Raw genomic sequence first — 13,954 nt, forward strand, 5'->3', positions numbered from 1 at the left:
TTGTGACCTAGAATGGATTTTATGTAATAAAGTGACTGAGAAAGAGTGAAAAGAATGCTGACATTTTGTGATATGTGAAAATAATAGGAAATTCACATTTTGATGACCATAAGGCTTTACTCTGGTCCCATCACTTCATGGGAAATAGATGGGGAAACAGTGGAAACAGTGTCAGACTTTATTTTTTTGGGCTCCAAAATCACTGCAGATGGTGACTGTAGCCATGAAATTAAAAGACGCTTACTCCTTGGAAGGAAAGTTATGACCAACCTAGACAGCATATTCAAAAGCAGAGACATTACTTTGCCAACAAAGGTCTGTCTAGTCAAGGCTATGGTTTTTCCTGTGGTCATGTATGGATGTGAGAGGTGGACTGTGAAGAAGGCTGAGCACCAAAGAATTGATGCTTTTGAACTGTGGTGTTGGAGAAGACTCTTGAGAGTCCCTTGGACTGCAAGGAGATCCAACCAGTCCATTCTGAAGGAGATCAGCCCTGGGATTTCTTTGGAAGGAATGATGCTGAAGCTGAAACTCCAGTACTTTGGCCACCTCATACGAAGAGTGGACTCATTGGAAAAGACTCTGATGCTGGGAGGGATTGGGGGCAGGAGGAGAAGGGGACGACAGAGGATGAGATGGCTGGATGGCATCACTGACTCGATGGACGTGAGTCTGGGTGAACTCCGGGAGTTGGTGATGGACAGGGAGGCCTGGCGTGCTGCGATTCATGGGGTCGCAAAGAGTCAGACACAACTGAGTGATGAACTGAACTGAACTGAAGGCTTTACTGGAACGTGGCCGTGCTCGTTGGTTTATGTATTGTCTGTGGCTGCTTTCTTGCTGTATCCATGGTACACAGTAATTATAATAGACTGTATGGCCTGCAAAGCCTAAAGTACTTATTTTCTGACATTTTGTTGAAAACATTTGCCAACCATGGCTATGGATACTAAAGATTTTAAAACAGTTATATGGGTATATATTTTTCTTTTACAACTTTTATTCAAGATTGAAATAATGGTCCTAGAAAGTATAATAAGTCAAGAAAAAGATAATAATTAAGCATAAAAATTAGGAAAAAAGAAGTAAAACTTATTTACATGTGTTATGATTGTGTATGTAGAAAATTATGGAATCTGCAAAAAGCAATTTTAATAAGTGAATTTAGCAAAATCAGTATATAAAATAATTTTAGTTCTCTATATTAGCAGTGAATTATTTGTAAACTGAAATTAAAACTTATTTCTGATAGCATTAAAAAAAAAAAACCAAGAGATACCTATGGATAAATCTAAGGATATGTTCTCAAAACTGAAAGGTAGAAACATTGCTTTTGTTATGGTTGTTCAGTCACTCAGTCGTGTCTGACTCTTTGTGACCCCGTGGACTGCAGCACACCAGGCTTCCCTGTCCTTTCCCGTCTCCTGGAGCTTGCTCAAACTCATGTCCATTGAGTTGGTGATACTCTCCAACGTTGCTAACATACATTAAAAAAAAGCCAGATAGCGATAGAACATATTCATGGATCGGAAGACTCGACATTATTAAGATGGAGTTCTCTCTATAAATAGATTCAGTTCAGTCTTCATTAACACCCTAATAAGCTTTTTTAAAAGGTAATTTTGATTTGTTCACGGGCTGTGCTGGGTTTTGTTGCTGCTTCGCTTTTCTCTAACTGCGGTGAGCAGCTACTCTTCAGTTGCCGTGCACAGGCTTCTCACTGTGGCGGCTTCTCCTGCTGCTGAGCATGGGCAGTAGATCTCAAGGGCTCAGTAGTTGCACTTCCTGGGCTTTAGAGGACAGGCTCAATAATTGTGGCTCACAGGCTTAGTTGCTCCGCAGCATGTGGGATTTTCTTAGCCGAGGGATCGAACCTGTATGTCTTACCTTGGCAGGCAGATTCTTTACCACTGAACAACCAGGGAAGCCGCAACCTCCTAATCAGCTTTGTTTGAAGAATTAGATAAGATAATTCTACAAACTTATCAAGCTGTACAGGACTAAGAATAACCAACATAATTTTAAAAAGCACAGTTGGAGGACTTTTGTTTCCTGATGTCAAGATTTTCCACAAAGCTACAGTAATCAAGACAGTGTTGGGTAATTCCCTGATGGTCCAGTGGATAGGACTCCATGCTGTCACTGCCAAGGGTACAGATTTAATCCCTGGTTGGGGAACTAAGATCCTGCAAGCTAAGGGGTGCAGCCAAAAAAAAAAAAAAAAAAAGTGTAGTGTTGGCATAAAGTTAAACATATAGATCAGTCATACATAATAGAGATCTCAGAAATAGACTCATACATTTTCCCACCAAAGTGCTAAGTCAGTCCAATGGGGGGGGAGGGGGTGGGAAGACAAATGTGGCTCTAACTTGATATCTATATGGAAAACAAGGAACTACCACCTTAACTCATTCCATACAGAGAAACTATCAATAATTTGCAAAGGATCATATATCTAAAATGAAAAAGCAAACGATACAACTTCTGTATTATCTCTTACTTCATAACAATTAGCCAGTACTTCCCAGCTTAAAGCAACACATATTTATGTAATAATTACTCTGTGTCAGGAACACAGGAGGAACTTAGCTAGGTAATTCCAGGACAGAGTCTCCCATAAGGTGGTAATCAAGATGTTAGCAAGACTATAATCATCTGAAGACTTGACTGGGGCTTGAAAATCCTCTTCTAAGATTTTATGTTTCTCATGGCTACTCATAGAGGCCTCAGCTCTTACTGGCTATTGGTAGGACCCAGTTCTTCACCACTTGAACATATCCGTAGGGCTGCCTGAGCACCCTCATGATATGGCAAGTGACTTCCCTCAGAGTAAGTGATCAAAGAGTGAGCACAGGGATGAAGTGGCATTGCCTTTTATGACAAACTCTTGGAAGTCACCATCACTTCCACCATGTTCTTACTCATTGCTCCAGTCCACATTTAGAAAATTAAGGGTAGAAAATTAAGCCTTACCTCTTGAAGGGAAGAGTACCAAAAATTTGTGGACCTATTTTTAAAATGTCATAGCTTCTAGAAAAAAGAAAAGGAAACCATCACTATGACCTTGAAGTGTTTAAATATTTATTGAATAAGATCTTAAAAGAAAAAAGATATGTTAAAAAAAAATGGATAAATTGGACATCATCTAAATTAACACTAGATAATACTACTAAGAAAAAGAGTAGGTAAGCCCAGAGTGTGAAAAAAATATTTCCAGCATGTTTCATATTTATCCATCAAAGGACTTTTTTCTAGGGTATGTCAAGAACCACAACAACCCATTAGTAAAATGAGGTAAAGAGGAACAATCCAGTAACAAAGACTTCCCCAAAGAGGATACTAATGATCAATAAGCACTTGCAGAGGTAGTCAGTGTCACTTAGTCAAGAGGGAAATAATGCAAAGTAAATTCATAATAAGATACCATTTCATACCCTCTAAAGTAGCTAACAAAAGAAAGACTGAAGATGCTAAATATTGGGCATGAAGTGACGCAACTAGAATTCATCCATTGCTGATGGGTGTGCAAAATGGAACAGCTACTTTGGAGAACCTTTTGGCATTGTCTTTAATTTTAAAATTTTTTATTTATTTATTTGCTGTGATGAGTCTTAATTATAGCAGGTGGGATCTTTAGTTGTGGTGTGTGAACTCTTAGTTGTGGCTTCTGGGATCTCACTCCCTGACCAGGGATGGAACCTGGGCCCCCTGCATTGGTAGCTTGGAGTCTTAGCTCCTGGATCACCAGGGAAAGTCCTGTTTGGTATTTTCTACTGAAGTTAAGTGCTTCCAGGCGGTTCAGTGGTAAAGAATCTACCTGCAATGCAGGAGATGTGGGTTTGATCCCTGGGTTGGGAAGATCCTGTGGAGAAGGAAATGGCAACCCACTCCAGTATTCTTGCCTGGGAAATCCAATGGACAGAGGAGCCTGGCGGGCTACAAGTCCACGGGGTCACAGAGGAGTGGGACACGACTGAGCGACTAAACAGCAGCAACTGAAGTTAAACATGTGGACATCCTGTGCTTTGACAGTTCTACCCTACGTATTTAATGAAGGAAAATGAGAACAGATGTCTACAAAATTATGAATTCAAGAATGTTCATAGCAGTCTTATTCATAAATGCTACAAATCGGAAACAACTGAAATGTTTGTTTACAAGAAAATTCATTAGTAACTTGTGGTGTATTCACAGTACCCAGCACCTGATATGCCCAACAACACAGGTGAATCTCAAAACCATTGTGTTAAGTAAAAGAAGCTAGACATGAATGAACATGTACTGTTTTGTTTATATGAAGTTCAAGAAAAAAACAAAACTCTTCTGTAGTGATAGAAATCAGAAGATAATTATAGATTGGAAAGGGAAGGAAGCTGTTTAGAAAGGGACATGAAAGGACTTCCTGAGGTCCATAGGAACGTTCTGTATTTTGTTTTGTGTGGTGGTTACATGGGTGTAGACAATTGTCAGTTGTCATCAAACGGAACTCTTAAGACTTGTGCCTGTTATTGAGTGTTTAATCATACTTCACATTTTAAAAATAGTAAACAAAAGTCTAGAGGAAGAATGTTTAAGGCTGAAGGAATGATGCTGAGATATGCTTTGGGGTATTTAAGGTCAAAGGAAGAAAGCGGTTCAGGTCAGGAAGATAACTCTGTCATCTGTGGTTTGTTTCCTTTACTCTGTATATTTTAACTTGCTAAGCAACAGGTTTTTATTTATTTATTAAATTTCTTTGGCTGAGTCACATCATGTGGGATCTTAGTTCCCTGACTAGGGATCCAACCCTTGCCCCCTACAAGGGAAGCACAGAGTACTAACTGCCTGACCACCAGGGAATTCCCAGCAACAGGCTTTTAAATTTGAATATTTAATGTCTCCCCTTCATGGTTCACAGCTTTGTCATGGCAAAGGGGCTTGTGGAACTCAGTGATGCTATGAGCCATGCCATGCAGGACCACTCAAGATGGACAGGTCATTGTGAAGAGTTCTGACAAAACACGGTGCACTGGAGGAGAAAACGGCAATCCACTCCAGTATTCTTGCCTGAAGGACCCCATGGACAGTATGGACTAGAGAGCCTCTTGACGAAGATGAAAGAGGAGAGTGAAAAAGCTGGCTTGAAACTCAACATTCAAAAAATTCGACCATGGCATCTGATTAGATCACTTCACAGCAAATAGATGGGGAAAAGTGGAAGCAGTGATAGATTTTATTTTCTTGGGTTCCAAAATCACTGCGCACAGTGACTGCAACCATGAAATTAAAAGACGCTAGCTCCTTGGAAGGAGAGCTATGACAAACCTAGATAGCATATTACAAAGCAGAGATATTACTTTGCCCCTAAAGTTCGTACAATCAAACTGGTTTTTCCAATAGTTATGTACGGATGTGAGAGCTGGCATGTAAAGAAGGCTGAGTGCCAAAGAACTGATGGTTTTGAATTGTGCTGGGGAAAACTCTTGAGAGTCTCTTGGACTAGAAGGAGATCAAACCAGTCAATCCTAAAGGAAATCAACCCTGAATAGTCACTGGAAGGGGTGATGCTGAAGCAGAAGCTCCAATACTTTGGCACCTGATGTGAAGAGCTGACTCACTGGAAAAGACTCTGATGTTGGGAAAGACTGAAGGCAAAAGGAGAAGGAGGCAACAGAGGATAAGATGGTTAGACAGCATCACTGACTCATTGGACATGAATTTGAACAAGCTCTGGGAGATAGAGGACAGAGGATCCTGGTGTGCTGCAGTCCCTGGGGTTGCCAACAGTTGGACATGACTTAGGGACTGAACAACAACAAAAATTTAATGTCTTGGAAACTTATCATCCCGTTGCTAGATGATTAAAGAGAGAGAGAGGGAAAGGGAAGGAGGGAGGGAGAGAGAGGGGAAGAATTTGTCAAATATGAAGGAAGCGATATACCGGGGCAGAGGAGTTGGGAGAGGTCCTCTCCAAAACCATATATTATTCACTTCATTATTAGATTTACGGTAAACCTTCTAAGTGGAATTCTTCGATAATGAAACTCCTTTGTATTGAAGTTCTGTTCTTTCCTTACCTTTCTACATAAGCCAGTGCTTTGTGAGTGTGTTTCATATGATTACAATCCCAAAGAAAGGCAACGCCAAAGAATGTTCAAACTACTGCAGAATTGCACTCATCTCACACGCTAACAAAATAATGCTCAAATTGCTTATGGCAGAAAGTGAAGAAGAACTAAAGAACCTCTTGATGGAAGTGAAAGAGGAGAGTGAAAAAGTTGGCTTAAAACTCAACATTCAAAAAACAAAGGTCATGGCATCTGGTCCCATCACTTCATGGCAAATAGATAGAGAAACATTGGAAACTGTGAGAGACTTTATTTTGGGGGGCTCCAGAATCACTACAGATGGTGACTGCAGCCATGAAATTAAAAGATGGTTGCTCCTTGAAAGAAAAGCTATGACCAACCTAGACAGCGTATTAAAAAGCAGACATTTCTTTGCCGAAAAAGATACATCTAGCTTGTTTTTCCAGTGGTCATGTATGGATGTGAGAGTTGGACTATAAAGAAAGCTGACTGCTAAAGAATGGATACTTTTGACCTGTGGTATTGGAGAAAACTCTTGAGAGTCCCTTAGACTGCAAGGAGATCCAACCAGTCCATCCTAAAGGAAATCAGTCCTGAATATTCATTGGAAGGACTGATGTTGAAGCTGAAACTCTAATACTTTGGTCACCTGATGGGAGGAACTGACTGACTGGAAAAGACCCTGATGCTGGGAAAGATTGAAGGTAGGAGAAGAAGGGGATGACAGAGGATGAGACAGTTGTATGGCATCACCGACTCAATAGACATGAGTTTGAACAAGCTCTGGGAGTTGGTGATGGACAGGGAAGCCTGGCGTGCTGCAGTCCATGGGGTTGCAAAGAGTCAGACACGACTGAGCGACTGAACTGAACTGACTTCATATGACTCAGTGGCAGTGTTCAGGCTTGGATTCTAGCTCCACAATTGTGCAAAGTCCAGAGAAGCCGTATGGTATAGTGGGTAAGATCTTAGGCTCTGCAGTTTGATTTCCTGCATTCCAGTCTTGGCTCCACTGGCTGCAAGCCGTGCGACCTGGGGCAAGTTCCTTTAACTCCTATAAACCTGTTTTCTGAGGGGGCAATAGGATAAGAAGGAAAATCAATTAGGTTATTGCAAATAATCCAAATGCTCATTTGAACAAGGGCAGGAGCAGAAGGTGGAGAAAAGTGGTCAAGTTCTGAAGGAATTTCAAAAGTAGGACTGAAAGGATTTGATGACACATTGAAAGAATGAGAAAAAGAGAGCAGCCAAGTGAGAACACCGAAGTTTTTGACTTGAGGAACTGGAGAGTGGAGTTGGCATTTGCTGAGATGAATATAGACATTTTACAAAGGAATGTCAGGGCTGAAGTTGCAAAGTGTTTTTGTTGTCGTTATTTCTTGATTTTGTTGGGTTTTTCCTCTTTTTTTGGTGGTGGGTGGAGGTGAGAGCAAACACGGGTTTTGTCAGGCAGCGCCCTGGGACACAGGTTACGCTTGTGGCCTTTATTTCTAATCATTATGGTTCAGCCCTTTTGCTATTACATGCTGTAGGGGACAAGGGAATGAAGTGTGATATTTTAGATTTTGTCCTTTGACTTTGCTTAGGAAGAGTGATTCTTGGATAAGTTGACATTTTGCTGTCTGAGATGTTTTCTAGGAAGAGTGGATTCAAAAGGTATTATACCATTGTCTTCAGACTCACTACGCAGAAACTGAAGCTAGATTCTTTAGTTGTCAAACAAGTTAATTCTGTTTTCTACTTCATTAAATTCTTATCTCTGTTGTGTGATTCTTAAATGCATATTATACTTTTTAGATACAATTCAACCTTATTTCTTTTTTTTTTTTTTTTTTTAACCATGAGATCTAGAGCCATTTACTTTCTTAATGTTCAGCAAAATAGACATTAAATCAAGATGCTGTACGATCAAAGTTGAAGGTCACATTATAGCCATAGTTAAGGTACAGAGTGTTACACCAGTCCATTTTAGGATTGCTAGATGTCATCAGATTAAAGAGAGGCATCACATGTGATTGTTGTTGGTGAAGATATTTTCACAGAGTTGAAGAAAGTCTTTTCCTTGAAATGGAAAAACCCACCATGGGAACCCTTCAACTGATGAAGAGGGGAGCACTCCGCAGACCCAGCAATTAGACCGATTGTGGAATGCAGCATAAGAATGAGCCCAGGACAGAAAGGCGTTGTCTTGAGGGTCAAATGGCAGACTCGGGACGTTTGGAGTCAGCAGAAGCAGGCCCATGTCGATTGTCAGGCCCATCTTGTCCTGAAGATCCTGGACGAAGCCCCAAGATGTTAGCTTACAGTGAACGGTATCGTCAACCTTATTTCTATTAGTATTTTATTTTTAAAACCTTTTGGGTGGAGCGGTGGGGGCGGGTTGGTTTTCTTTTTTTGACTGCCCAATGAGGCATGTGGATTCAGGATCTTAGTTCATCAGCCAGGGATTCAACCTGTTCTCCCTGCAATTAAAGCTCGGAATCCTAACCACTGGACCACTGGGGAATTCCCTCCTTAAAAACTTTTTACAGGGAAACAGAACAGAGTGTTTTTCTCTCTCTCTTAAGTCCTTCCTAACTATTGTTTTAATGTTTTTGATAAATTGTATTAGCAGGCACACTCTTCACTAATAGGACATTTATTCATGTATTTATATGGTTCTTAACTAGAACACTATGTAATTTATTTCTAAACGGAAACATTTTTAAGAGTGAGAAGGGAAACTGACGGAATAGGACTCCAGGATAGCTGTGCTTAAACTAGGACTGTCCTGGGCAGACCAGCATGTCCGGTTACCCTGTTCTTAAGGTAGAAGAACAGCTAGAATAAGGGTCATTTTCTGTTTAAATACTTACTGGGAGGAGGCAAATGCCTGGAACAGGGGCTGGGAGGGAGAAATGCCCACTGCATTGCAAGCAGGTCTAAGAGGCTCACTGTGCTGCACCAATCTTAGGGTATCTCAGGTGGTGATAAGAGCATAATTACAAATCTCTCACTTGAAAAACCAAAGGCTGTTGCAAAGGAAATGAGAGCATATGCAAAAAGGTTTAAGAAATCAATTGTCTGCTTAAAGATTTGTTTTAGTAGTTATTATTTTAGATACAAGAATGAGTAATACCTTTTTTAAAAAATAAACTTTTATTATTTACTTCTGATTGTTCTGGGTCTTCGTTGCTGCATGGACTCTCCAGTCGCAGTGAGCGGAGGCTGCTCTCCAGTTGCGGTTCGAGGCTTCTTCCTGCGGTGGCTTCTCTTGCTGCAGAGCACGGGCTGTAGGGCACATGGGCTTCAGCAGTTGCTGCGCGTGGGCTCAGGAGTTACAGCTTCCAGGCTCTAGAGTGGAGGCACCATAGTTTGGCACACGGGCTTAGCTGCTCAGGGGCATGTGGGATCTTCCCAGATGAGGGGTCCAGTCCGTGTCTCCTGCACTGGCAGGTGAATTCTGTACCCCTGAGCCACCAGGGAAGCCCCAAGAATGAGTATTTGCTTTAAACTTCAATTGATTTTGGTTTTGAGGGACAAATAGTGTATCTTACAACCTTTCATAGGTGACATGAAATGACATGAAACTTTCTATCATTTTAAGTAGGAAACTCAGATACTAGCATTTAGTGATTATTGGTTATTTGTAATAGTAGAGACCCCTTCATCGATTACAGCCTTGTCCTGGTGAAGAAGGGGCTTGCATAACCAATGAAGCTATGAGCCATGCTATGCTGGGCCACCCAAGATGGATGGATCATAGTGGAGAGTTCTGACAATGTGGTCCACTGGAGGAGGGAATGGCAAACCACTCCAGTATTCTTGCTGTGGGAACCCCATGAACAGGATGAAAAGGCAAGAAGATATGGCAATGGAAGGTGAGCCACACAGGTTGGAAGGTGTCCAGTATGGTGCTGGGGAAGAGTGAGGGCAATTACTAACAGCTCCAGAAAGAATGAAGTGGCTGGGCCAAAGTGAAAGTGATGCTCAGTTTTGGATGTGTCTGGTGGTGAAAGTAAAGTCTGATGCTGAAAAGAACAATATTGCATAGGAACCTGGAATGTTACATCTATGAATCAAAGTAAATTGGATGAGGTCAAGCAGGAGATGGCAAGAGTGAACATTGACATCTTAGAAATTAGTTAACTGAAATGGATGGGAATGGGCAAATTTAATTCAGGCGACCATTATATCTACTGCTGTGGGCAAGAATCCCTTAGAAGAAATGGAGTAGCCCTCATAGTCAACAAAAGAGTCCAAAACGCGATCTCAAAAATGACAGAATGATCTCAGTTTGTTTCCAAGGCAAACCATTCAACATCACAGTAATCCAAGACTATGCCCCAACCACTGATGTTGAAGAAGCTGAAGTTGACCAGTTCTATGAAGACCTACAAGATCTTCTAGAACCAACACCCCCCCCCCCAAAAAAAAAGATGTATTTTTCATTATAGGTGATTGGAATGCAAAAGTAGGATGCCGGGGTCCAGCCCCGGTGGATCCAGGGAATTCGAAGCGGGGACGGCATCGGCAATCAGGAAACTTCAGCTTATTTAAATGTAATTAAAGATATAAAGAGTGGTTAAATAAAGATAGCTCAGTGAGGAAATTCAGTGGAGAAAAGAGGCTGAATAATTCACCCAGAAGGTGAGAGAAAGAACGACATGGGGAGACCAAGTTTCGGTGAACAATGCCCGCACTTTAGTTTCCAAAGTAGTTTTTATACCTTAAGTTATGCATAGAGGATAATGGGGGAAGGGGTAGAGTCATGCAGTAAGCCGGGCTTTCTTCCTGCAAACTTATCATATGCAAAAGTTTAGGTGATTTGCATCATCTTCTGGCCTGGAGGCCTGTTAACATTTTAAGACCCTTTCTTCAGAAAACTTATTTTTCTCTAAAGGTGATTAGTCAAGCGCCACCCTCCAAAAGCATTAGATAAAGTTGCATTCCTACAGAGCAAAGGTGTGGTGGGCTATAACAAGACAAAGAATTAACTCAAGGGTCCAAGGTTACAAACACTGCCAGGGACACAGCAGGTAAGGGATATGGAGACTTAGCAGCAAACATTGGCCTAACAAGTGAAAAACCCTTCATAAATACAATTTCTAATCAATCTTTTAACTGCTCAAAGGAATCTGTATTTAGACAGTTTAGAACATCTCATCCCTCTCACAGTTGGGAGGCTCTGAGCAATCACATGTGGCCGGAAAAACCTATTCAGGCAGGCTAGAGGACTTCCAAAGGAGTTTGTAGGTTGAAACACTATCACACCCAGGAACTTTATTAACTGGAGCTGTAAGTTAACTCTTTTTTCAGAGAGAGGTAGTGGGGGACAGCCCCCCCGTAAAGTCAGAGGTGTAGGTGAGAGCACAAAGCAGAAAGTAGGCAGACTCTGGTTTTGGGCGTAGATGCTCGAGAATTTCCAGGGGGACTCCTGAGGCTCGATCCCGCCTTTGCGTATGCCGAGCCTCCTTCCTCATAACCTTTGCCATGGGCAGAGCTCCTGCTCCCGGCAGTAGGAAGTCCAGAGATACCTGGAGTAACTGGGAAGTTTGGCATTGGAGTATGAAATGAAGCTGGGCAAAGGCTGACAGAGTTTTGTCGAGAGAACACACTGGACATAGCAGACACCGTTTTCCAACAACACAAGGGGCAACTCTATAGTTTGTCAATACTGAAATCAGATTGATTATATTCTTTGCAGCCAAAGATGGAGAAACTCTATACAGTCAGCAAAAACAAGATTGGGAGCTGACTGTGGCTCAGGTCATGAGCTCCTTATTGCAAAATGCAGGCTGAAATTGAAGAAAGTAGGGAAAAACACAGGTATGACCTAAATCACGTCGCTTATATGATCATACAGGGGAAGTGACAAATAGATTCAAGGGAATAGATCTGATAGACAGGGTGCCTGAAGACCTATGGACAGAGGTTCGTAACATTGTACAGGAGGCAGTGACCAAAACCATCCCAAAGAAAAAGAAATGCAAGAAGGGAAAGTTGCTGTCTGAGGAGGCTTTACAGATAGCTGAGCAAAGAAGAGCAGCAAAAAGCAAGGGAGAAAAGGAAAGATATACCCAACTGAATGCAGAGTTCCAAATAGCAAGGAGAGATAAGAAAGCCTTCCTCAGTGATTAATGCAAAGAAACAGAAGAAAACAATAGAATGGGAAAGTCTAGAGATCTCTTCAAGAAAATTAGAGATACCAAGGGAACATTTCATGCAAAGAGGGCACAATAAAGGACAGAAATGGTGTGGACCTAACAGAAGCAGAAAATATTAAGAAGAGGTGGCAAGAACACAGAAGAACTGTACAAGAAAGATCTTCATGACCCAGATAGCTACGATGGGTATGATCACTCTGGAGTGTGATCACATCCTAAAGTGTGAAGTCAGGCGGGACTTAGGAAGCATTGCTTGCATGCTAAATCACTTCAGTGGTGTCCGACTCTTTCCAACCCTATGGACTGTAGCCCACCAGGCTCCTCTGTCCGTGGGATTCTCCAAGCAAGAATACTGGAGTAGGTTGTCATGCCCTCCTCCAGGGAACCTTCCCAACCCAGGGATTGAACCCACATCTCTTATGTCTCCTGCATTGGCAGGCTGATTCTTTACCACTGGCACCACATGGAAAGCGCCTAGGAAGTGTTACTACAGACAAAGCTAGTGGAGGTGATGGAGTTCCAGCTGAGCCGTTTTAAATCCAGAAAGATGATGCTGTTAAAGCACTGCACTCAACATGCCAGCAAATTTGGAAAATATGGCAGTGGCCACGGGACTAGAAAAGGTCAGTTTTCATTCCAGTCCCAAAGAAGAGCAGTGCCAAAGAATTTTTGAACTACCGGACAATAGAGCTCATTTTGCATGCTAGTAAGATTATGCTCAAAATCCTTCAAGGTAGGCTTCAGCAGTACATGAAAGGAGAGTAATCATATGAAATTCTGAGCTGGATGAATCACAAGCTGGAATCAAGACTGCCTGGAGAAATAGCAATAGATATGCAGATGATACCACTCTAATGGCAGAAAGTGAAAAGGAACTCAAGAGCCTCTTGATGAGGGTGAAAGAAGACAGTGAAAAAGCTGGCTTAAACCTCAACATTCAAAGTACTAAGATCATGACATCTGTCCCATCACTTCATGGCAAAGGGAAAGGGAAAAAGTGGAAACAGTGACAGATTTTATTTTCATGGGCTCCAAATTCACTCTGGATGGTGACTGCAGCCACGAAATGAAAAACTGCTTGCTCCTTGGAAGAAGAGCTGGCGGTGGTGGTTTAGTCGCTAAGTTGCATCTGACTCTTGAGACCCCATGGACTGTAACCCTGCTAGGCTCCTCTGTCCATGGGATTCTCCAGGTAAGAATACTGGAGTGGGTTGCCATTTCCTTCTCCAGGGGATCTTCCTGACCCAGGAATCAAACCCGGGTCTCCTGCATTGCAGGCAGATTCTTTACTGACTAAGCTATGAGGGAAGCAGAGCTATGATAAACCTAAACAGCATATTAGAAAGCAGTGACATCACTTTGCTGACAAAGGTCCATATAGTCAAAGCTACGGTTTTTCCAGTAGTTATGTACGGATATGAGAGTTGGACCATAAAGAAGGCTGAACACCAAAGATTTGATTCTTTTGAATTATGTTGCTGGAGAAGATTCTTGAGAGTCCCTTGGACTGCAAGGAGATCAAACCAGTCAATCTTATAGGAAATCAACCCTGAATATTCATTGGAATGACTGATGTTGAAGCTCCAATACTTTGGACACCTGATGGGAAGAGTTGACTCTTTGGAAAAGACCCTCATGCGGGGAAAGATTGAAGGCAAAAGGAGAAGAGGGTGGCAAAGGATGAGATTGTTAGATAGCATCAGTGAACTCAGTGGACATGAATTTGAGCAAACTCCGGGA

The 13,954-nt window shown here is 41.9% G+C and overlaps 1 protein-coding gene across 2 annotated transcripts in view; it reads left to right on the forward strand.

The window, feature by feature from the left end:
• Positions 1-13,954, forward strand: part of SHLD2 (shieldin complex subunit 2) — a 112,581-nt gene that overhangs the window by 46,640 nt on the left and 51,987 nt on the right. The gene's annotated exons all lie outside the window — the stretch shown is intronic.

Source organism: Bubalus kerabau, chromosome 1 (genome assembly GCF_029407905.1).
Source record: "Bubalus kerabau isolate K-KA32 ecotype Philippines breed swamp buffalo chromosome 1, PCC_UOA_SB_1v2, whole genome shotgun sequence".
Classification (NCBI taxonomy): Eukaryota; Metazoa; Chordata; class Mammalia; order Artiodactyla; family Bovidae; genus Bubalus; species Bubalus kerabau.